The 24947-nt window shown below is 40.2% G+C and overlaps 1 protein-coding gene across 1 annotated transcript in view; it reads right to left on the reverse strand.

The window, feature by feature from the left end:
* Positions 1-17174, reverse strand: part of RREB1 (ras responsive element binding protein 1) — a 167513-nt gene extending 150339 nt beyond the window's left edge. Inside the window, exon 1 of the mRNA XM_019745404.2 lies at positions 17041-17174. The gene's annotated coding sequence lies outside the window, so the exon portion shown is untranslated. The remainder of the gene's footprint in view (positions 1-17040) is intronic.
* Between the last annotated feature and the right edge of the window lie 7773 nt (positions 17175-24947).

Genomic DNA, 24947 nt, shown 5'->3' on the forward strand with positions numbered 1-24947 from the left:
AAACACACACTTCCCATTTACCATGCCACTGTTTGGTAGACTTAGAAACTTTATGAATGGATTTATCGGATACCTGTAAACCCGCCTGGGTTGATTTTCATTGTATCATTGTAATATAAAATGGAAAATAGAATTTCATCAGTTTATGGTCATTTGTAAAACTATTTTTACTCAATTAGGCATTCGTTTTGTGCCACCTGTGTATACTGAGACAGAGCCTAAGACACAGCACTATAAATCAGATAATTTTATTTATTACAGGGAATCCTACCATTTTTTACATCATGTTCTCCAATGAAGACCCACGGAAGGAAGGTCTGCGTGCCAAAGATAAAACTCTGTTTCTCCTGCACAACTGGTTTGTTTTGACATCACAAGGGCCCTCTGAATCTTACTACTAATCATTTCCCTTATTTGCTTTGAGTGCTAGGAAGCGCAAACCCAGCTCTGAAACCCACATCTGGCAAATGGTCTGGATTTCATGATAGAATTTTGTGTTAGCCACCTCACCCAGACTTTAGCTTACAACTCTATGTTAGCCTCAATTCACACACTTGTTCATCTTTAAACAGTGGTATACTACGTGTATTTCTGTAATCCCTTCTTGGGATGAAGCAGGGTACATATGAACAAACACATAGCGTGAGTCTTTAATCTACTTCAAACCAAGTTTCTCAGATGAGCCCTTAAAGAGAATGGGCCAAAATCAGTTGTAGCAAAATAGAAAGTAGAGAAACTTTTAGACATTTGTTTTCTGTAGTCTATATTATTAAATACACTTCTAGATTCCTATGAGCTGTTACTTAACATTACAAACTTTCAGCTACATACATCTAACCCACTTAGTGGGTGTTCATTTGCAAAAACTCTCCTGGGATTATGGCAAGAAAGAAGAACACCAGGTAAATTATACGTATTATCTTTCACTCCCAACAAATACCTATGAAATGCTATTATGAGGTTGGTACGAAAGTAACTGCAGTTTAAAAGGTGAAAAATAATTGCAAAAACCACAATCACTTTGCACCAACCTAATATTTCTTTCTTATTTGGTAGGTGAGAAAACTGAGGCTCAAAAAGGTCAAATCCTTTGCCTAAGGTTACACAGGTGGTAAGCGGGGAAGCCAGGTTATGAAACCAGGTCTGTGGTACTCAAATGCTGCCAGGGAGTGTTCATTTGGTGAAATTCAGGGAGCTGTCCTTTTATGATATGTGCACTTTTCTGTGCGAATATTACACTTCCTTAAAATGCTGCAATGGAAAGAAAAAGGCCCTGGGGCCCTTCTACTATATCTCAGGGTGAAGTCAATGGGACAAGACTAGTATGAAGTGCAACGGAAGGACAAAGTGTGAGATAGAGGCTAGGCCCTGATGCCATTGCCTTCACTCAGCACTGATGGGATTGTTCTTAATGAACGAAACAGTACATTTAATGAATGGATTCTGTATTAGGTCTCCTCCAGTCACATGTTCATTCTCCAAGGACACTGGGATCGAGGGATGGCATAAGTTATAACCCAAGCCTGTGTGTCTGAGGCCTCCACAGTAAGGTAGGGGGCCTAGAATAGATTAAAAAGTAATAATGATGATAACAACAATATGTAACTCTCCCATTTATTATCTCTTTGTTAGGTCTTCTTCATCATTAAAAACATATGTAAGCAAATGGAATATCCATGAGTAGGTTTTCCACTTTACTGGGTATTAAACTCTCCTGCAGGCCTGACAATATTTTAGGAGAGCTTCTCCCAGCATCTGCCATTGTATGTTTAGAGATGTAAAATAACTTTATCACTAGCCTAAATAATACATAATAAGGAAGATAAATCTGCCTTTAAAAGAAAGCCCTACCATATGAATCATTTTGAAGTTAGAATTCTTATGGCTTAGTCATGACATGATTCAGCTTGACTAAGGCAGTGCCGGTATAAAATGAGATTAAAGGTGTAGAATGAAGGTAGTGAACTGGGTATTATCAGGAACCAGGTTCTAGTCCTGCCACTAACCTGTTACCTTGAACAAGTCACTTAATATGTAGATTTTCCTTCCCTTTTCAGTAAGATGGAGAAATTGAACTAGATGATTTCTAAGATTTCTTTATAACCAAATACTCTAAAATTCTGAGATGGCTCAAAAATAATTCTATGGAATTCCCACCTGCACATGGCATGATACCAGAAACTGAACATACTGTCATGAAAATTAAGGAGCCCAATTAGGGCACAGAAGGCCCACCCCCTTTCACACAGTGGTAAGCAAATGGAGTACTTATGGGCAATGCTATGATGTTCCTTCAAAATATCTGGGCCTCCTCCAGTTCCTAGACACCTGTCAATCTTGCTAGAGGCCATGAACCTACCTCCGAAGGATTCTTACCTGGCCCAGAGGCCAGGCAAAGACAAAAGAACCAGGGGGTGAAAAGGGGCAGGCCAAGCGAAAGATGAATGACACTATAAGCCATGAAAAGATCAACCTCAGAGTGATCTTAATGACAGGGCTGTCTGGGTCACTGTCACATAGACAGCAATTCTGTAGAAAACAGAAAATGCTATTTGACTGCATAGCGAAGGGCAGAAAATACAGTGGAACAAGGCTAGGCCCTGGAGAGAGAGAGGCATTATTTTCCTATCACAACCACGAGATGTACAAATTGTATGACCACGGGCGAGTTTCTTTCTGCTACTGAGCCTTAGTTTCCTGTTCAACTGATTATTAATAGAAGTTAAGAGGGTTCTGGTGAGGAATAAATTGGAAAATACATGTAAAACACTTATCACAGAGGCCGGTACAAGGTATAGCTCAATGAACAGTGGTTCCTTTATTCCATCCCAAAGTCCTCTCATCTATGCATTAGTATCTGCCAAGAAGTTACTAGTTTGTCTGAGAGACTGTAAGTTTCTTTTGTGGAATCCCTATCCCAGGCCATGAGGAGTCCAAATGCTCAGTAAGGACTTCCTAAAGGAATAATCTGTAAGGCACATAACACAGTACCAAGGTACGCTTATGATCCAAGTAGATCCTTGGGGCCCATGTCTGCTGTAAACCAGTTTTGTTTTTTTTTGTTTTTTTTTAATAATTAACAAAGATCAGTTTTGTTTTGAGGATCCATAAAGACAATGACAAATCTGCATCAGCTGTTTGACTGTGGGGCAAGTTATTTAACCTCTCTGTGCCTCAATTTCTTCTTCTGTGAAATGGCACTAATAACCATACACTACTCCTAGGTTTAAACGTGAAGTGCCTGACACACGGCACTGGATAGGTATTGGCTGTATCATTTCAGACCTCTTGTGAAATGTTCCATTAAGTGATATGTGATCAATAAAAACCTGAGCCTTCCATACCTAAACACTGTGGCCAGGTCCTGCTGACTGTCAGGACCACCAGAGAAACTTTTCAAATATTCAGATCCCTGCCTCCTCCAGTCCCCTTGTCTTATTCCATTGGTCTAGGTCAGGCCCAGGAATCTGCATTTTTAATGAACCTCTTGAGTGGGTCCCTGTCGGTGGTCAGTGAACTGACAAATACTCCTCTGGAACATGCTGAAGAAACCGGATCAAATGTTGGGTGATTCCCCTCTCCCTCCAAGAGACAGATTTATGGTTTAGGTAAAAACCATTAAGAACATATTGGTTTTGTCATTGGTTTCACTTTGAGTTTCTGCCTCCTACGACACAAAGTGAAATCATACAGAGCCTGACAGTTGGGTCTTCACCTCCCACGGGAGGTGAAGCGCCACATGACCAGAAAGCTCAGAACTGAAACCAGAGGAACACATAAGTCAAGGGGACTCTCTACTTTTTTCCTTTACTTTCTTTTTATTAAAAAAAAAGAAATTATAACACCATAGATGCTTGTGCGACAAACGAAAAAGGAACAACATGAGCTTTTTGTCCAGATAAAGCTTACTTATGCTGGATGCAAGTCAATGTACAAAGTTGTGACTCCATTCTCAAAGGCTGTGGCATCTTTACTATAGAATTTAAGGAAAAACAAAAGCATTGGAAATAAAACCTGCAAGGGTCTGAAGCACTCAGTGGATAGTCTATAAGCAAATTTTGAAATATAATAACCTCATAAATTTAAAAGAAATAATGAACTGAAAGTAGCCTGATATACAAGATAAAACAAACCAGACTGCCACAATTCTCAGATGGCTTTCAACAACAGAAGTCAATGGGATACAATGGTTTAAAATTATGCAAAATTCATAAAATGTTCAACCCCATGAAACCAGAGCAGCAATTGTGATGGGCAATCATCCAGATGGAAATATCCAAATATCTTGACAGCTCCTAGAAGTATCGTATGCAACGCAAGAACTTAATAATTATTAATCAAGCATTACTATAATCAGCTCATAAAACACATTGTAGACCCCCCAAAAAAACTTTAAAAATACCACTTATAACAGCATCAAAAATGTTAAGGTTCCTGGGAATATATATTATATATATGTTTCTATGTTATACGTATATGTAGCAATACATTTTATATATTATATATATATATATATATATAGTTTATAAAGAAAATTATAAAACTTTCTTGGGACATTGAAGAGAATATAAATAAACATAGAGAAATCATGCACTTACACAGTGCTACCTACGTACCGGGCACTATATTAAGCACTTTACACATATTATATGCAACACATTTAATCATTTAATCCTCTCACTTACCCTACAAGGTAGGTCCTATTATGATCCGTATTTTACAAGTGAGGAAATTGAGGCACACTAAGGTTAAATAAATTCCCCAGGGTCATAAGGCCACTGAGGAGTGGAGCCAGGATCTGAACCCAGGAAGTTGGGTACCATCCTTTTAAAGACTGCACACGCACACTGCCTTGCAGTGTGGTAGACTCCCTACTGTAAACATGTCAGTTCTCCCTAACTTGGTCTGCAGATTCAGTGCAGTCCTAATAAAAACTCCAAGAGGTTCTGTTAGGGAATTTGAGCTGTTTCTAAAATTTATATAGAAAGGCAAAAAGCCAAGAACAAGACATGACTGAAGAACTAGGGGGAAGAACAGGCCCTCCTGGATGTCATGATTCACGGTGAAGCTGTGATAATTAACACAGTGTAGGGTTGGGTCAGGGGTTGACAAAGAGAACAGTGGAATAGAAGGCACAGAAACAGATACCGCCTAAATGGCCACTTGATAAATGGCACACACAATATTCCAGATTATGTGGGAAAGATGGGCACGTCAATAAATCGTGCTTGGACAACCATTTATCCATTTAGATAACAAATAAAAATAGATCCCTACCTTACAACACTCACAGAAATCAGTTTTAGATGAATAAAATAACACGTGAAAGGCAAAACTCTAAAGAATACAGTAAAGTATCTTCACTAACCTAGGATAGGGAAGAATTTCTTTTTTTTCCCCCCTTTCTCCTGCCCCAACTCTGGTTCAAGCCATTGCTTCTCAGTCTAGTTGTGTAGGACACAGCTCCCTGGCCCGTGCTGGTGTTATGAGCCTTGCACTCCCCCTGCTGAGGCAGTGGTTGGCCGCTCACAGCAGCTGCCAGCCAACCTCGCCAGCTGCCGGCCATGGGCCACTCGGTAGCCCACAGCGGCCCACCCAGCTCCAGGGAGAGTCGTTGTTCACAATCTTAGCTATAGAGGGCGCAGCTCCCTGGCTCATGTGGGAATCGAACCGGTGATCTCAGCATTAGGAGCACGGCGCTCCAATTACCTGAGCCACCAGGCCGGCCCCAGGAAGAATTTCTTAAACAAGATACAAAAGGTATTGACCTTAAAGGAAATGATCAATACACCCAACAACGTTAAAATTAAGAGTTTGTGTGCCTCCAAAGGCATCATAAACAAAGTAAAAAGACAAGTGACAAAGCGGCAAAAGATATTTGCAACACATAAAATCGACAAAAGATTCACACCAGAATATATAAAAGAGTCCTACAAATCAGTAAGAAAAAGGCAATCTATGAAAAAATAGGCAAAATGTTTGAATAAACACTTAAAATAAAAGAGTATCCAAACGGCCTATAAGCCTCAGTCAGGGAAAAGCAAATTAAAACCACAATGAGACACCATATTACATTCACCAGATTGACAAAGATTAGAAAATCTAGTAATACCAAGCGGTGGTGAAACTGTGAAGCAACAAGAACTCTCAGTCACTGTTGGAGGGATTATAAACATTTTGGAAAATAGTTTGGAATTATAGTGTGAAGTTAGACACACAAATATCCTATGACCCTGCAAGCCACCTCCAATATACACCCTAGAAATCCTTTGCACATATGTGTGTGTGCAAAGAACACACACACACATACACACACACACATATGTTCTTACCAGTCTTTTTTCATAAAAGCCAAAAACTGGAAACAGTTGAAATGTCCATCAACACTAAAATGGATTAATACCCCATTGTGAAAACCAAAAAGCTCAGCTATAGGCATCAACGTGGCTAAGTCTTGCAATCATATTGTTGATAGACAAACAAGTAAAAAGTAACATATACCAAACACTTGTAAAATTAATTGATGCCCTTTAAGGATACCTACATAATTGTAAGCTTCCTTGTGGAGAGAAGAGGAAGGGGGTTTTGAAGTAGAGAGGGTTCTAAGGCAATATTCTATTTCTTAATGTGCATGGGGGCTACATATGTGTCCATTTGCCAATTATTCATTAAAGCATATACATCCAAATTCTATATTCTTCTGCATGTACGCTATATTTCATAATTTATGATTATCCTCTTAAGAAAGTACAATTCATTTTCCTAACTAGGAAAGCGACCTGCTTTTCAAAAAGAAAAGCACACCACAAACTTCTAAATTTAAAAATTCAAAGATATATTTCAGAAGATAATCCATTAAAGACTGCAAGAATGTTCAATTACAAGGAGTCCTACATGAAAGCAACCAAAAGCTCACCAAAATCTGATTTTACTACCATTTTTATGTAAGTTAAAAGACAAACCCTGATAATTAACATAGATGTTGGGATGTATTATACACCTGAGGAATTACCATTAAAATAATTTGAAAAGACCTAAGAACTGCAGAGCAGAGCAAATCCCTGATGATATTTTAGTCACATTTTAAAGGCAAGCTATAAAATTTAAAAATAGCAATACAATACTTTTTATCTAACAATTCTTCTATATTTCTTCATCTTTATCTTCCTTATTTTTTAAAAAAAATAATTAAGAGCCCTTGCCAAACCTAAGACTTTCCACTCTGACTGCAAGTAAGTACAAAACTATACAGAAAGTAAAATTTTTCCCCGAATATCTAAACTGACATTGTGACATCAAATAGATTTCTTCTGCTCAGCCAGTTTTCTGAAACCAGTTCTGCATTTGTTTTTACTAGGAGGCCACTTAAATTTTACCCACTTGTTTAGCTGCAAGGATTGAAACAAAATGTTTGCTGGCAAAACAAACACTGGTTTTAAAATTCTCCACTTGGGCTGCTGGATAAAACACTTGTTTACTGAAACAAATGTTTTATTTGGAAAACGCCTGCCAGTGTGGACACTTTCCAAGAAATACACCAGGATGTGCTAGGATGGTGATGTCACACCCTTGATAGAAGCTGGTATTTTAGGGCAACTTCACAAAGTTTACTTTCAAAGAATAGAACAATAGGAAAACCTGTTTAAAAAAGCAACCCCCAAGGCCTAAAATGCTCTTACTGTGTCATTAAATAGGCCAGTTCAATCCCCCCAAAAGCTAACCACTTTATATAATCCAACGAGTTTTATAAATGACATTCTAATAATAATTACTATTACTATTTTAGAGCCAAACTCTTCCCTTTAGATGTATTCTATGCCTTCTGGCTCTCCTATGTGACATGGCATAGAAAACCATTTCTATCTCTTCTAAGATACGCTAGAACCCCGAAATGCCATTATTAACCACAAAATAGGATTGAGCATAGGCAAGTCTAACTTGAAGCCCAGCCAAGATTTACTTTGGTAAGTACCAAAATGAAACATTCTGAAGGATATCCTTGGGATCATGTGGTTAGTTTCATATGGGGACACTCTAGTAAACACATTATATTTGATCAAATCAGATTTGCTTAAGAATTTTCATCAATAGTTTCCTGCTAATGTCATGCAAATAAATAAAATGGATCATTACTCTTGTCCATAATAATAATGATCTCCAAACTTCTTAAAGTATATTCCCATTTAAAAAATATTTTGCATATATACAAGCATATGCATATTTTAATTTATAAACTATATACTACTACTAGACATTATAAAACATAGACACAAAAATGGACAACACAAAGGACTTAATAGACATTCCTCTAAAGAAGACATACAACTGACAAATAAGCACATGAAGAGATGCTCAACATCATTAGTCATCAGGGAAATGAAAATCAAAGCCACGAGATGCCACTTCATATCCACTAGGATGACTATGATTTAAAAAAAAGAAAAAGAAAAAGAAAAAGAAAAAAACAAGGGCTGGCAAAGATGGGGAGAAATTGTAACTCTTGTACATTGTTAGTGGGAATGAAAAATGGTACAGCCACTGTGGAAAACAGTGTGCTGGTTCCTCAAAAGAACTGGAAACAAGGATTTGAACTGATAATTTGTACAGCCACGCTCACAGCAGCATTATTCAAAATCGCCAAAGTATGAAAACCACCCAAATGTCCATCAACAGATGAATGGATAAACAAACTGTGGTTACACAGACAAAGGAATATTATTCACCCATAAATAGAAGTGAAGCACTGACACATGCTACAACATGAATGAACTTGGAAAACATTATGCTAAGTGAAATAAGCCAGACCGAAAAGGACATGTATTGTATGATTCCATTAATATGAAATATCTAGAATGGGCATACAAGACAGAAAGTAGATTAGAGGGTAAAGGTGGACATGGGGAGTTATTGTTTAATTGGTATGAGGTTTCCATCTGGGGAGAAAAAACTTTTGGAAATAGACAGTGGTGGTGGTTGTACAACACACTGAATATAATTAATTCCACTGAATTGTATTCTTAAAAACTATTACAATAGCAAATTTTATGTTTTATCTATTTTACCACAATTTTAACAAAGAGAAAAGAAGTACTAACTGAAAATACAGCAGAGGTTCTAAGACTGTTTTCCTCATATTCTAGTGGGTTACCCTGCATGCTAAAGGGCTGGGCGGAGGGTGAGGGCAGAGCTTCCAAAGTCAAATCAAGAACTGGTGAATCAGCTATGGGGTAGAGGGAATATTGGGGAGATAACAGGCGTTTTGGTAATGCCTACAATCGAAAATAATTTTATTTTTAATTTCAAAGGAAAGAGGACCCCTTTCTGTAAAACTTCCCACAGAACTGAATCCAGACCATGTGTGAGTTCTACCATACCTCACACCAGAGACCGAGAGCTCCCAATCACTGCAAAAAAACACCAGGAAAAGCCTCTTCACTTCTACTACAAAGTGTTCAAGCACCGCCTTACAAAACAGACTGTGTGCTTTTTCAATCGTTTTATGGTCTCAGGTAAGACCCAAATCCAACTTAAAATAGTCCTTTTCACAGTCATTTTCATCACTTTTCCCCCCTCAGGCTCAAGAGCATCAATCATGGGGAAAAGTGACAGGAAATAATAAAAAGATTAACAGCTCAACATCAAGCAGCACCTAGACCGCCTATGCAAAGTGTCGAAGGTGAGGCTGGCCAAGGACCAAGGTAATCAAAAGCTAAATACACAGGAGTCTGAGGGCTAGGCTGACATTTCAGGAGGCAGAAGGTCCTGTTAAACACAGAAATGACAAAGCAAAGGGGCATGGCTGTGGAACAATGTATTTCTGTACTAACATGCAGCACAGAAATGTTTATCACCCAGTTTCACCATAAAATAGGCTCATGTAGATTGGGGATGGTTTGATTTTAAAAGCTGGAGTATTTTTCTAGCAAAATGTAAAAACTCAGCTTGGAAAGAAAAGTCAAACTTGAGATATGCTAGACCCCCAGGACCATCTGAATTTGTATTTTTTATAGACTTGTGATGCAGCAGGATGAAGTAACTGCTGCTTTCCTTTTGGGAAATCAGTTGAAGCTCATGATTACACTGCACTGGAAAGGAAAAACCCTTCTAAAACTGCAGTATGAAACAGTTGATTCATACCCTTCAAATCACTCAAGTGATTGACTCCCAAATTAATCCTTCAGAGAGAGCTCTCTCTCTCTCTCATCTGATACACTGTATTTTTGTATGAGTACAAAATATTTTTAAAAATCTATGTCTGCTTCTAAACAGAATCGGTAAATTATAATATACTGCGTGCGGTGTGTACAGAATTGTGACTATGCAGGAATTGCCTGGTATTGCTACCCTTACTTCCATTGGTAATTAGGTCCTACCATGAAATCTTGGTTTTTAAAAGATGAGTCTCCCAAGCACACAGAAATATACATCATGAATATTCTTGTTAAAAAGAAAATCAGTTTTAGTTCCAACGCTGATATTGTTTCAAAACTCTTTCTCAAGGCCCTCTAGCATGCTATATTAAAAAAAGTTGCCAAACTGGTTTTAACACATCTTCTGAGGACTGATAAGCAAAAGTTACTAAAGCAGTTCTGAATAAGGTAAATTCAGGAGGAGTCTATAAGTTTTCTCACATTCGGCAGCACTTTTTAAAATGGAAGGCTGGTCATCTCCAAAGCCAGGCAAGATAAATGAAAGCATGTCTCCCCTGGTAAAACACGAATCCACAACTTCTTCGGAACTGCAGTCGACATCCTGTTGGACTGACTAGCTTCAAACCTGTTTTGTGGGTATTATGAATGACTGAGTGCAAACAGTAAGGGGTTGTGAAAATAAATTTTCTAATGTAAAAAAAAAAAAAGTGTCCTGTTAGTAGATTTGGGTTCACTTAAGAACTCCAATGAACAGCAATAAAGTTTCCAATCTTTTCTGTGAATCTTAATTAATTTAACCTTAAAAAGTTTCATTTGATGTGATCATTTACATAATAAATGTAGAGGTTCTTGCTCATTTAGAATATTTTTGGTTTTTGATACCCGTATTTTCATAAATAATAAGACGCATTTCACTAAAAATACTAGGATAACAGCTGCAAATATTGCCTACCCCTCAGTGTGCGTCAAGAAAATAACGAGGTGGGGAGGCAAACAAAATGTATTAAAATTGTAATACTCAATATATACCGATAACAAAAGATGAATACAAGTCACGTTTGACTCCTGTAATTACAAGAGGTGCTCAAAGTGGTTACCATCAGCGTCCAGACACTTCTGATTACGGCGAACTACTGCTTGAGCAACGTTGACCAAAGTGTCCACTTCAATACATTTCTTTTTTTGGCATCTCTGGTATTTCCATAGAACATACAACAACAAGCTCTGGAAACTCCAGGAAATTGTGTAAATTAAATTCTGTAAATTCACATTTGAGCATTTTCTCTCATTCTACACTCATAGCTTCAAGAAAACTTTTTAAAAAATCTGTATCAAGATCTGTAGCACTATTTCTAGTTTCTTAAAGAAATCTCAAGCACAAAATTGCCGCTTTCCTCTGTACTGATTTACTTCATAATTAGCTGCTGTGACAGGATGTATTTGGGCAAGCCCATCCTGCAAGAACCATCCATCTGCCTTCCCTTAGAAGAGACTATGAATGCTCTGTTTGCACTTAATGCCATTGTCTCTCATTCAGTTTTTTGTCTAACCTGGGTTTCACTTTGTGACATTTTTAGAATACTCCCTCATATTCTAAATTAATTTTAAAAACCTGGATTCTATTGCATGCCTAAGTGAATGTACTGAACAGTGCTGAACCGCACACTTAAAAATGGTGAAGATGGTAAATTTTATGCAATATGTATTTTACCACAATTAAGGAAAAAAACCAGACGTAGATTCTGTCATCTTCTACTGTTCTTGGGGCACGGGGGAAGCTCAACAACAAAATAACCCACCCTTGGCTTCGACAGTTAGACTTAGAAAAATGGAGAGTTTAAATTCTTATGTGGGGGGAGGGGGAGAGGCCTCTGCCCCTACAACCTTCACCATCAATTTTAACCATTAGTTTCTGCCCGTTAGTCCACCAGACCTATAATGATGTGGACGTGTGAATTTGTCTCTTTATAAGCTTATAAACAAGAAGGGAAAGGAAGAGCAAATGATCATTTGTAGCCAGATCGTTAGCATCAGGCCACCTGAAAGTTGGCTGTGACCAAATGATTGCTGCTGCTCAACAGGACAGACTTTTGATTTTCAGACAACAAAGGAATAAACAGAAACAGGTATTCCTTGAAAGAGGTGTGAACAGTCGTCACCTTTCAGAAATCTAACCCCACATTTCTGACTCCTCATTTCTCGCTAAACTAGAATACCTGTGCTGTTCAGAGCTGACAGTTTGCCTCGCCTTACCTCTGACTACTCAGCTTCCCTGGAGAGGATCAGCCAGTCTCCTCCTGAGAATACTGCCAAATACCACACCCTGGGTCTGCACAGCCAAAGGTGCAGGAAGTGGTCTGCCCAGGGCCCAGGTTATTGCATCAGCCTAAACATGCTTCATGGACACAGTGTGAGTCACTCAGCACACACATGGTACTTCAACCCCAATTCTTCCTACCAGCAGGGAGGAAGACTTTTAACACATCCATCCGGGCTTCCAAACCAGTGCTAAATTTGGAAAGCAGCAGGTCATCTAGATATAAACAACTTCAAGCACTGCCAATCAATAGCTGTCCATCAGACACAAAAGCCAAAGAACAGGTTGAAACCAACATATGAAAAGTAAAAACTCTTGCTCTCCCCAGGGAAGACAGGGGCTCAGGGGGAGCTCTGCAGAACGCACTGGTTCCCCAAAAGGAATCCACACCAGAGTGACCTGTAAAGGTTATTAAAAACACGGACTGCTAGCCCAAGAGATTGTGATTTAGTGCCCATGGGGTGGGACTCTTTAATGTGATCAGCCAGGTTAGGGAGCTGCTGGGTTAAAGCACCTGGGTTCAACAGTACTGATTCAATAAGTATCTCTAACTAAAGCCCCAGGAATGACTACTTTGTGCTTTATGAAGAAGGAAGAGAATTTTGAAAAATTGTGTGTGTGTGTGTGTGTGTGTGTGTGTGTGTTCTAATGTCCCCTGAAACCGGTCCTTTGCCATCAAGTTCAAATTTAAGAGTTCATTCTGTACCTCTAACCAACAGTCACCTACTTCTATGTAGATGACTCACACCTTTACTTTCAGCCAAGCCCCATCCATCTTTCTTAAACCGAGCTACCAATCACAACTTCGAATTACATTTCTCAAATCAACGCTTCAGTTTACCTTGAACTCTGGCTTCCTGTTTCAATTTCCGTTGACAGTGCCACCTCTCAAGGTATCTAGATTTAAGTTGTCAGTCATCTTTGACTTTTCAACTCCACTGCCCCCCACATCCAAACACTATAAAATATTGTCAATTTTCCTTTTGTAACAACTCACAATTCATTGCCATCCAACCAATTCCCAGTGATACTACCCTTTTCTAGTCCCTCTTGGATCCCTGCAATACCACTGTGGTCCCTAAACCCTCACTCCAATCTAACTCACAAGATTAACCTTCCCCAAATCTAACTTTGACTGTGTATTTCCCTTACTCAGAATCCTGTCACAATTCCCCATTACCTTCATAGCCAAAAAGGTACAAGAAGTGGTGCCCCCTAACACCAAACTTGGCCAAGCATTTATGGTTTCTTATTGGTCTGTCTCTAACCTATCATTCAAATGACAATTTCATACTTGATCCATCGCCTGTAGCAAAGCTGACCTATTCAGATTCCCCAAATGTGCCCAGGAACTTCTTGTCCCTTGGCTTACCTCACTTCTCCACTAGGAATGCTTTTCACTCCCTAGCTATAAAAATTGGGTATATCCTTTAAGACCTAAGTTCAAGTTCTACCAACACCCTCTAGAGCACTTCCTGATGGCTGCCACCTGACAGCTGCCCTCCCAGAATGCAAGCATGCTGCAGGAGCCTTTCTTAAGTAAGGGTGTGTCCTCTCTTACCTTCCCTCTCACCCTTTGCTCTCTGCGCCCTCCCCCTGGAAGTTCCAGGCACTTTATGACTGAATTCCCATTGGCAGTCAACCATACAATGTGGGCCTGGCAACATCTTCCTAAAATAAGCAAACTTTGATTCTTCCACAGAAGCAATACAGGTTCATTGTGAACATCTTAGAGAATAAATAGATGAAAACAATTGTTTTAATCTCTCATTAGTCCACTTTTCAACTCATTGTAATCTTCATCTACGAATGCATCATCTCTTCTTACGCATATATGCACTTTTTTTTTTAAACTGGTGTTTCTATTTAACTCCTGAACAGTTAAACTTAAACGTCATCTAGGTTTCGTCCCCAACTAAACCATATTAGACTCGACTCTTTTAGGAACATGAATATGCTTCTCTGTAATCTCCAGAGTGCTAAACACAATTCTATACACAAAGTAGGTGGCTAAGATAAAGCACATGCTCATTCATGAAAATATTTTCGGGGTGGCAGTGAGTAAATGGTTACAAATGAGCACTGTCCAAAATAATCTATGTGAAAACCTGATACATAGATGATTTCTTGAAAAGTGCCCAAAAATTGATGTAACAAATGTTTTAAATATAGACTACTTCACAATATTAAGGACCCTATTGTTAATCCTTTTTAAATAGATATTCATTCCTTAATTTAATTTGCTTTATAAATATGATTTATAAATAAAATCACCCTCTATATAAATGTTTCATGAATTCAGATGAAATTTGGGGTTGGAGAGAAGTGATGGGAGGAAAAGGGAAGTGTGTCACTTCATTTTTAACTTAAATTTTCAATTCATTTCTATAGCAACACTTCTGGTTTGAACCAAGATTTTAAAGCCTAATTATCTCACAAAGAAGGAAATCACGTTCCTTAACAGAGTGACAAAATCTAAGATCATGAACGTGTTCCTTTTTTTCAAACTTCCAGAAAACTTTTGTATAACCCTGCCATTTTCATTCAGAATGCAAGACTATTCAATGTATGGAATTTGTCAGCTTTCAACTATAGTTTTTCCACAGTTTAGGCAAACACCATAAGTGAAAATAAAGGCTTTTGCCGGTTGAACTGAAGATCCTGTATCTAGAAAGTAATGTAAAAAGTCCAGTCTATCACCCCAAAGGAGACCAACTATTATTACGATTATTATTCTCATTCTACTAAAGAGACAACTCAGTGAAGTTTAAAAAATAAAAGCAAACTGAGGATGGTTAGATCTCCATAAGTTTTCACAACAAAATAATCTTTTACATATTTAGAACATGATTCAATTTATAAAGATTCAACTTACTAGTTTTTGCTTTCTATGAAAATATACTCTTTAATGCAAAATACATCTCAGTTTAGATTTCTTTATTTAGGGTTGCCTTGGAAATAAGAAATTTACATTAATTCCAAAGTCAGCTTTTCAGATAATTCTTAAGATCTCACACTTTTTAGAGGGTAACACACCCTTTTTGCTTCTGAATGAAACTCCAGCAGCTACACAAGTTTCTATTTTAGGCTTCATGCTTCTTTGGGCCTTGCATCCACAGCCTGGTCCTGCACTCTGTGACTAAAGTCCACTGGACAAAACCAACAGGAGGAACAATGGGACAAAATTCAGGAAAGGTGCTCAAGAAGAGTTTGGGCTGCAAACTCAACACAATTAAGCTTTCTCTCTGCAGTCTCATCTTTTATTATTTTTTCCTTGACTCTGCTTGTGTCACCAGCATTCAAACCCAAAGCCCATCACTTTTAAATCTGGATCCCTCCCTCTTTTAATCCCAAGTTTGGGTGTGAAGTGCCACTGTGCTCAGGGGGGAACTGACTGGCCTGCTCTCACTTCTTCTGCTTTGAGGAGGATTGGGGTTTTTGGTGTTTTTTTTTTTTTCCCTCTTCTTCTTTTAATAGAGGCCTTTTCATGTTTGTTTCTCAGGCAGTTTCCAAATTACAAAACTGTCACTGTCCCCTGCTCCTTCTAACTCTTAGGATACCAACTTCAAATCTTTGTATCAATCAAGTTAGCATCTGTTAAGAACTCTGATAAATTTATGGCAGCCTGGGCCTGCATTTGGGAGACTCGAACTCTAACGCAAAAACGTTTATGTTCTCTGGACCAGTAAAAAACGAACACGAAACAGGGCAAAAAACTACCTCCTCGCCGGCCTTCCTTTCACGTTTGGTTCAGTAAAGAAGTTAATCCACTCCCTAGTGCAACTGCAGCCTCCTCTCGGCCAGGCTCACCTAGAACATTTACTGTATCATTGCATCCAAGCCAAACTCGGTTACTGAGGCAACTAAATTTTTCTTCCCAAAGGGTCACAGAGAAACATCCCTCGGGATTCCCTGGTAACCGTCCACCGATAAAGCCGGGGAACCACAACAGCAGAGACTCGCTTTCCAAGGCTGGCTCTGGCCGCGTCTGCCCGCAACCGGGGTGGAGGGGGTGCGTGGGGGGTGCGTAGCGTCCAGTTACATTCCTGACCCACTTTCGCATCCCCTCCCTCCCCCTCCTCTTCCTTCTCCTCCTGGGCAGGCCGCGAGGGCTCCGGCGCTAGAAACTGCCACCCGCCAGTAATCCCCAGGCTGCCGCCGGCGGGTGCTCCCACCGTCGGGCTCTGCCGGGTACCCAGAGACAGCCGGCCCCCGCCACCATCCCCGGCTTCCCCTGCGCGGCCCCTCCCTAGTCACATGGGCTCGCGAGCACCTGTTGGCGACCTCAGCCCCCGGTGGAGCCCCTCCCGCCGCCCCTGGCTAAGCCCCCTGCCGGAGGGGATAGGAACTCCGCCGGGTTCCCGTCCCGTTCTGCACACCCCGCTTTCCTCCCGGAGGGCGCGGAGGCCGGCGGGCGAAACCTGCCCAGACGTTCAGCTTTGCAAAGTGCAAAAGCGCCACAGCCGCGCGGCAACTGGGTGGAAGGGATCCTCCACCCCCTCAATACCCGCCCCCACCCGGCAGAGCGGGGAGGTGGGGTGCTCCCGCCCTCAGCCCGCCTCCGCTGGAAACCTGGGCTCCTCGCGGACGCCGGGAGGGAGCCTGCCGAGTCAGGCGGGGGCCGCAGGGGTGAGGGCAGGTAGCGGGTGGTGACGGGTGGGTGTGTGTTCCGAGCCGCCGAGTCCAGGAAGGGGGCGGGAAGCTGCCGTCTCAGCTGCAACTTCTGAGCGTGCAGAGCAACTCAGCAACTTTGACTGCGCCGCGCCCCTCCCCCGCGCCGCCGGGCCGGGGGCTGCGCTGCTGCGCCTAGGGGCCCCGGCGCCGGGCCCCGCAGGGGACAGACCGGGGTACTGGCGAGTAGGAGAGGGCTGGGCTGGGGCTGCAGGAGTGGCACAGCTGCCCAGGGGGAAGACGGGGTGCGCCTCCATGCGCCCCAAGCTTAGAAACGACGCGCGGTCCCGGAGCCGCGCACGCCCCCCGCGGCCCCCACCCGGAGGGGCTGGGAGCGAGGAAGGGGGCGGAGGATGGCGGCGGAGCCATGGAAACTGTGCGGGGTGGATAAATAAGGAGAGGGCCGCGCGAGGCCGTCGCCAGGCTGCCAGCATCTCGGCGGCGGATGCAGCGTCCTGGGAAGCGCGGCCGAGCTCGCCCAAGTTTTTCCTGCCGCCCCGTATCCCCCTCCGGGCCAGGGAAGGTGGGCGCCGCCTGGGGAGCCAGGCCCTAGTCCGGCGGAAGGCCGGCGGGGGAGACCAGCCCTGGGGCAGGGAAGAGGGCTGCGAGGTGGTGGGCAAAGGCGAGTGTGAAGGTGATTTGGCCCTCCGGGGGTCATCGGCTGTTTGTTCCAGGCACGAAGCACGGCGCGAGGCCCTGGCCGGTCCCGCCAGACTGGAGAACTTGGGGGAACCCCCAGATCCCGCGTCCAGAAAGGTGGATTCATCCAGTTCAGATTTTCAGAAGCGTCTGAGGGGCTAAACTTGGGCGTGCGGCGGAAGACAGGGAACCTGGGGCAGCCTGGGGTGGTGCACGCTGTCCCTAAGTCAGGCCCACACCCCCTCAGGAGTCGGATTGTCAAGATGGAGAGAATGTAATTGGGCAGATTTGGGCTGGGCTGTGTACCCATGCATAGGGAGCCTGAAGAGCCTGGCCATCCACAGCACCCTTTCCCTGTAAACAGATGTACTAATCCTCCAAATTCCCCCCAACACTCACAAACTTCATCTGACTCACTGTAGGGTTACTGACGCTTTACGCCCAAGCCGATTGCTTGTAAAGTGCTAGAGATTTGAAAGGCGATGTTATGAAGTTGAGTCACTTCGGGGTGTGAGGCCTCTCAGAGGCAAAGCAGTTACTTCAAGTGAAAGTAAACTACCTGCGTGGAGAAGCCTGTCAACCGGCTGAATAATTTAATTACATGCCATCTTAATTTAAAGAGATTTACATGCTCACTGAACCCAACTGGTCAGTTAAATTCTGATGTGGACCTGGAAATTAGTTTCTAACTGAACAAGGTCTATTTCACACCCCAAACGGGTGACCAGTATTTCTTTTCTTCTCTCTCTTTTTTTTAAATTCAAAATTATTAGTTCTTTTACTTCTTAATAGGAAAAAAAAGCCTTTACTCTGTATCTCTGAAATAATTGTGATAGCTCTAGACCAGGGCACTGTTTTCTAGAGTGTTGTTCTGGAGAACACTAGATCCTCTATGTCCAGGGATGATGTTTGAAAAATAAAAGGGTGCTGGGGGGACTCTGCGGTCATATACCACATTTCATCGATTCCAAGACGCACTTATTTTAGAGTTTTAACATCCCTGATGTCATATTTGATGGCATCTTAGCATTAAGCCCTATTGGCAGTGGTTTTTTTTCCTTAGTGGTACATGCAATAAGGAAGTTAGAGAAATGCTGAGTTAAAGGATTTATTTGTTATACCACACACACAAAAATGCAATATATAGCTTTATAGCAAGGCCTTTCCGAATCTTCTGTGTGCTGAGGTGTTTGTGAATCACCGACAAGAGGTTGTAATATGCAAACTTTCCTAAATGTATTTGTCCAGTCACCAGTTTTTGTGAGCACCATTGCTTAGGACTGGTATTCCTTTCAGGAAATGCTGCTGTAGGGCTTGTGCCAGATTTGAACACAGTTAAGGGAAATGTTCACCTTTCAAATTGTACTTGAGTATAACCAGGAGTCATTAAATGATAAACTAGATTAATGTCATTACAAAAAAAGAGAGCTCATTTGGGGAACTATCCAAAGGCAGAAAGAACTGTTCATATTTGGCTACAATAGAAACTGAATCTGGATCATCTTTAGGGAACTAGTTCCAGTGAACATACAAATCATCAGAAAATTCATGTATCTGATATATACAGTTGCTGTTACACTACCTCCTGCATTAGTTTGATTTGTAGAAGTTAATAAAAACGCCTTATTTAAATAAAACTGGCATTAAGCTATCAACCAGTTACTCCAAAAAATCCCCCTAAAAGATTGCTATGAAAAGAAAAAAAGAGTGAGTGCATAGAAGTATAATGTTAATTAGAAACAAAGAGAAAGAAGCATATAAAAATTCCCAAATAGGATGAAATTTAGCACAGGAAAGAAAAAAATGCATGTTATTCATCCCTTAGCAAAGGTTAGAGGCAAGATCAGATTTTTATGAGTGAATACAATATTCTACTTGGAATGTTTCAAACAAATAATAACATTTAATGTTTTTAATATAAAAGATGCATTTTCAGATATGAGCTCATTTCAGCATATAATAATCTTATAAAGTAGATGGAACAATCATTCTGACCCTCAGCTTGCATACCCATCCATTTGTTTATATATGAGGTCTGACAATTAAGTTCGCAAACTTGTTGCAACGATGTTGCTAACCTTTTTTGATACCAGAGGGGTTATTCATTATGAATTTGTACCAACTGGACAAACAGTTAACCAAGATTACTGTTTGGAAGTGCTGAAAAGGCTGCGTGAAAAAATTAGACGACCTGAACTTTTCGCTAACAATTCATGGCTCTTGCACCACAAAAATGCGCTGGCTCACACTGCACTGTCTGTGAGGGAGTTTTTAGCCACAATCAAATAACTGCATTGGAACACTCTCCCTACTCACCTGATCTGGCCCCCAAAGACTTCTTTCTTTACTCAAATATAAAGGAAATATCGAAAGGAAGACATTTTGGTGACATTCAGGACATCAAGGGTAGTAATATGGCTCTGATGGCCATTCCAGAAAAAGAGTTCCAAAATTTCTTTGAAGCGTGAACTAGGCACTAGCATCAATGCATAGCTTTCCAAGGGGATTACTTTGAAGGTGACCGTAGTGATATTCAGCAATGAGGTATGTAGCACTTTTTCTAGGATGAGTTTGAGAACTTAATTGTCCGACCTTGTAAGTGTGTGTCAAAGTACCTACCAGGTTCCAGGCAGGACACGAGACTTTGATGATAGATAAATATGAGAAAATACCCCTCTGTAGAAGTTACGTCTGTTAGGCGAGATAGATAAGTAAGATAAATAATTGTAATATAGTATGACATTGAGGCTTAGAAATGTTAACGACTTACCCAGGAGAATTAGAGTCAGGATTTAACACATTTTAGGATTTCAGATACCTTGCTCTCTTCTATAATAGATACGTTCTCATCTTTACAAATAAGATCATGTAGATATAATATTTGAAACAACTGAACATAACATCACACATGTTGAATCTTAAGAGTCAGGAGGAAATTTAGAGATTACATAGGCTAACCCACTCATTTTTCAGGCCTAGAAATTGAGACAGAGAAGAAAATGGATCTGCTTAAGGTTACACAGTTATGTAAGGACCGAATTAAGATTAGCATCAAGGTTTCCTGACTCCCAACTCTTTGCATTGTAAAGTGCTGCCTTACAGTAAGAGATAGTGAGAAATAGCCTCAGCCGAGTCTGTTTCTCCTGTTATTCAGTGTGTGGGCCCATCTTAATAAAGGCCTAGAGTGATTGTTAAATCTGTGATAAAATGCCCCATGACTAAGCACTTACTTAATATTTCTAAGAGGAACTGCAAGGACATTTCAGCTATGTGAGTTCCTTAAAAACAGCCACTATCCTTAAAAGGTGAAGATATATTTGATAAAAAATAAATAAGGGACATTTGGGGAAAATTTGAACACTGACTACATATTAGAGAATATTAAGGAGTTATTGTTACTAGTTTGAGTGGATTTGTGATTATACTATTTTTTAAAAAAGGAGTCCTCACACAATGCGATATGTAGATGATGTATTACAGAATTGTACATCTGAAACTTATGTAACTTTACTAACAATTGTCACCCCAATGAACTTTAATTAAAATAAATAAATAAATAAGGAGTTCTCTTGGATGTTTATAGTGAAATATTTGCACTGAATACATGTGATGTCTGGTATTAAAATAATCCAGCATTTTTGGTGGGGGAGGGGAGGAAACGAAGACTATAAATGAAATACAATGCCATGCAGTGAAGCTAGGAGGTGGTAGGTATGGTATGTGAGAGTTCATTATACTATTATCTCCACTTTTGTGTATCTTCAAAAATTTCCAAAATAAGACTTCGTTTGTCTATATAAAAGAAAAATTTATCACTTCTTTTTCCCCCCACCCCAGGAAAAAAAATCTCTTTGTAATGGTGAAATACCTTCTTGCTGGAAGTTTCAGAAAGTTATTTTTTCCTAACAGTTGAGTCAAGGAGAGGGAGAAACATAATCAGTCATTTTAATTGCTGACATTTGCATAGACTAGCGCCTTATAATTTACAAACTCTCTTCACATCAACACAGACCTTTCCTCACGCTCCTGATCTGTTGAGGTCTGAAGCTGAAAGCAAAAGTTCTCAACTGTGCTCCGTACAGAACAGTGCCTGAAGCCCTGTCTGAAAATTAAATTTTCTTAGCACTTTTAAATGGTAGTAAAAATCCGAAGGATATCCAGGAATACTGAAGTGAGGCACATGCTGAGCTGCTTCTGCCTTGCAAGAAGATATTTTCCCCTTCACTTTAGATACAAAGAAGGGGGTGTGTTAGGATTTATTTCAGCGGGTTAACATTCTTCCTACGGACTATTAGCCAATCTCAAAGCCACATCATCATGGCCTCGATAGTGTTATTAAGGGCCTCTTTGCGGCTAAGAAGAGTTGGTGTGTTACTGTTTTTATTATAAGATTTATAGAGCTGGTTTATAATACTGTATTCTTAATTGTATGGGTAATATATTTAAAACACATGTGGTAGCTACAGTTCTGGTTCTATTTTGACTTACTTTGTTTTTTTTTTTTTTTCCCCTTTCTATTCATATAAGGTATACCTGCATCTGGAAACTATCAAAATATCACAAAGACAACACAATGAATGTGGTTAATTAAAGGGATAGACACCACAGAGGTTATAAGCAAGATCATTATCATTCAATAAATATTTTATTGGCAATACTTCTTGTTTTGTAGAGAGCTGGAAAACTGTAACATGGGTGGGATTTCCAAGCACATACCTAGAAATGAAACTAATTTCAAGATGAGACTAACTTCATGTGCTCAGATGTTTAGTGGAAAGCAGTTTTATCTCACCTTGCTTAAATTACAGGAAACAGTTTAAGGATGTGTTGAGCATCCCTTCCTGTTTTCACATCGTGTTTCACCTCTAAGTCAGGGGGTCCCAGTTGGTGGCTGAATACCCCCTCCGGGACACCGAGTTACTGCAAGAGGTCAGAGATGCTTTATGTGCATCAAACACTTTCTGTAGACTGAATAATAAAATGACTGGCACAGAAATGTACTCTGTCCAATTATATGTGTGTCATTAATTAATAAACTACAAATTCATTTAAAAGTTTTTCTAAATTTATACTATCACTTTGTTCTTATGTATCTTTTAACAATGAATACTGAAAATGCAACTACAACTGACCCTTGAACAACACCGGTTTGAACTGCGTGAGTCCACTTATACATGGATTTTTTTCAATAAATGCGTACAGTACCGTAAATGTGTTTTCTGTATGCTTTTCTTAACATTTTCATATCTCTCACTTTATTGTAAAAATACAAAATATAATACATATAACATGCAAAAATATGTTAAACGACCTTATGTTATATGTTGAGACTTCTGGTCAACAGCAGTCGTCTGTTAGTTAAGTTTTTGGGGAATCAAAATTTATATGTGGATTTTCGACTGTGCAGGGAGTTGGCATCCTTAACCCCAGCATTGTCCAAGGGTCAGCTGTACTGTGTGAAGGGGGCAAAAGAGGAGAACCAGCTCTCTAGGTGAGAGGCTCTTCTTCATCAGTTTGGTAAAGCAAATTTCCTTTCTAGCCTTATTCTAAACAACAGATAACTTTTTTGTTTAATTATGTATTATATGACCCAAGAGATAAAATGGTACCAGGGACAATTCAATGCACTCATCTGATTTGTTTTATCATTTGGCCGTCAGAACTGGGAGTTCTAGGCAAAACTTCTTGCCACTTTTTTATACTTATCTAATACACTCACTTTAGTGTCCAAAGCCAAGGAAAGTTTTCACAATCTATGCACACTATCACACCTGAAATATCCAGGATATAGATCTCCGTGGGAGCTTTTTACATTACAGTAATGGAAATTTAAAATTAGGTGATACTTGTGAGAAATGCAAACGATGTTCAGAGTGTTTCAGAAGGACCTTAACACAGAGTAAATTTGTATTCTCTAAATTTCTCTACTTGCTCTCTATACACTCTGCCTTCAGCAAGGTATCGTTTCTTTTTCTTTTTGTCTTTTTAGGGGACATTAGTCTTGGATTATTAGAGCAAGCAAGCAAGCAGATGGCATGTGAGTTGGTCCAGTGTGAAGGATGATACACTGAGCTCCCAAGTCATAATTGGAGGTGGGATTAGTTGGGAGAGTCTTGTTTATTAACAAATCCTCTTTACTTCATTTATTTTCCAATAATTATTTGACACTTACTAAACCCTTATTCTGCACCTGGCACGTATATCAATCTTCACAACAACCCTAGAAGGTGAATATTATCATTATTCCATTTTACAGATGAGGAAATTTACACAATAAAGAGGTAAGGTAATTTATCTAAGGTCATTCAGCCAGCAAGTGACAGAAGTAGGATTTGAACCTTGGTCTATGACTCCAAACCCTTAATCAGCACAGGCTACTCTCTCCTCCTTAGAGAGGAGTTTAAATTCTTGTGGGCCTCCTCTCCAGCTCTTAGGTTTAATGTCCTTCGCATCTGCCTATTCTCATCTATAGAAAGGCAAGAATTGCTGTAAACTGAACCAAAATAATGACAGCTGTTCCCTTAGACCATCCGTCATAGTCACTTCTTCCTTCCTCACTTCCCAGGGAATAGTAGGTTAGCAAGTGGCTTCCTATTGCCAAGATCAACTGCACATTCTATGCATAGATGGCACTGGGCTGGTTATGACTTCACCTAGTTACTCCGCCTTCCTAACATTTCACTTCTAGAGATAGTCATCAAAAAAGGGGAGATTTTGAAAGACTTACTTAGGTCTTACTACCTTAAAGAAGAGAAAAATTATTTTGGGGGCAAATGGGTCCTAGCTTTCCCATAGAAAAGGAGATTATTTATTTATCATTTGTCCCAGTAGAAGTTCATTAAGAGGATATTGCACATAATAGCTATTAAGTCAGTAATGACATGTGGAAGCTGAAAGAGCCCACTCTTCGACACATATGGTGGCTAAAAAAAAGAGACATCTTGGTATGACCTCACTTCTACCCTCCCGAGTGCTTTGACATGGAACTCACTCTCACCTCTTAAACTCATTTCAGAACCCTAAGCCATTTTGCCATCATCATCTTCCTCATTTTGAGCTGGATGGAGATGAAGCCTTTCTAACCCCGCCCCCACTTTAAAGCATCTGCCAGAAATAAACTCTTTCCCCTCTCTTATTAATGAGACCAAAACCAAATGTAGGCAGTAACA

This window comes from Rhinolophus sinicus, linkage group LG06 (genome assembly GCF_036562045.2).
Source record: "Rhinolophus sinicus isolate RSC01 linkage group LG06, ASM3656204v1, whole genome shotgun sequence".
Lineage (NCBI taxonomy): Eukaryota > Metazoa > Chordata > Mammalia > Chiroptera > Rhinolophidae > Rhinolophus > Rhinolophus sinicus.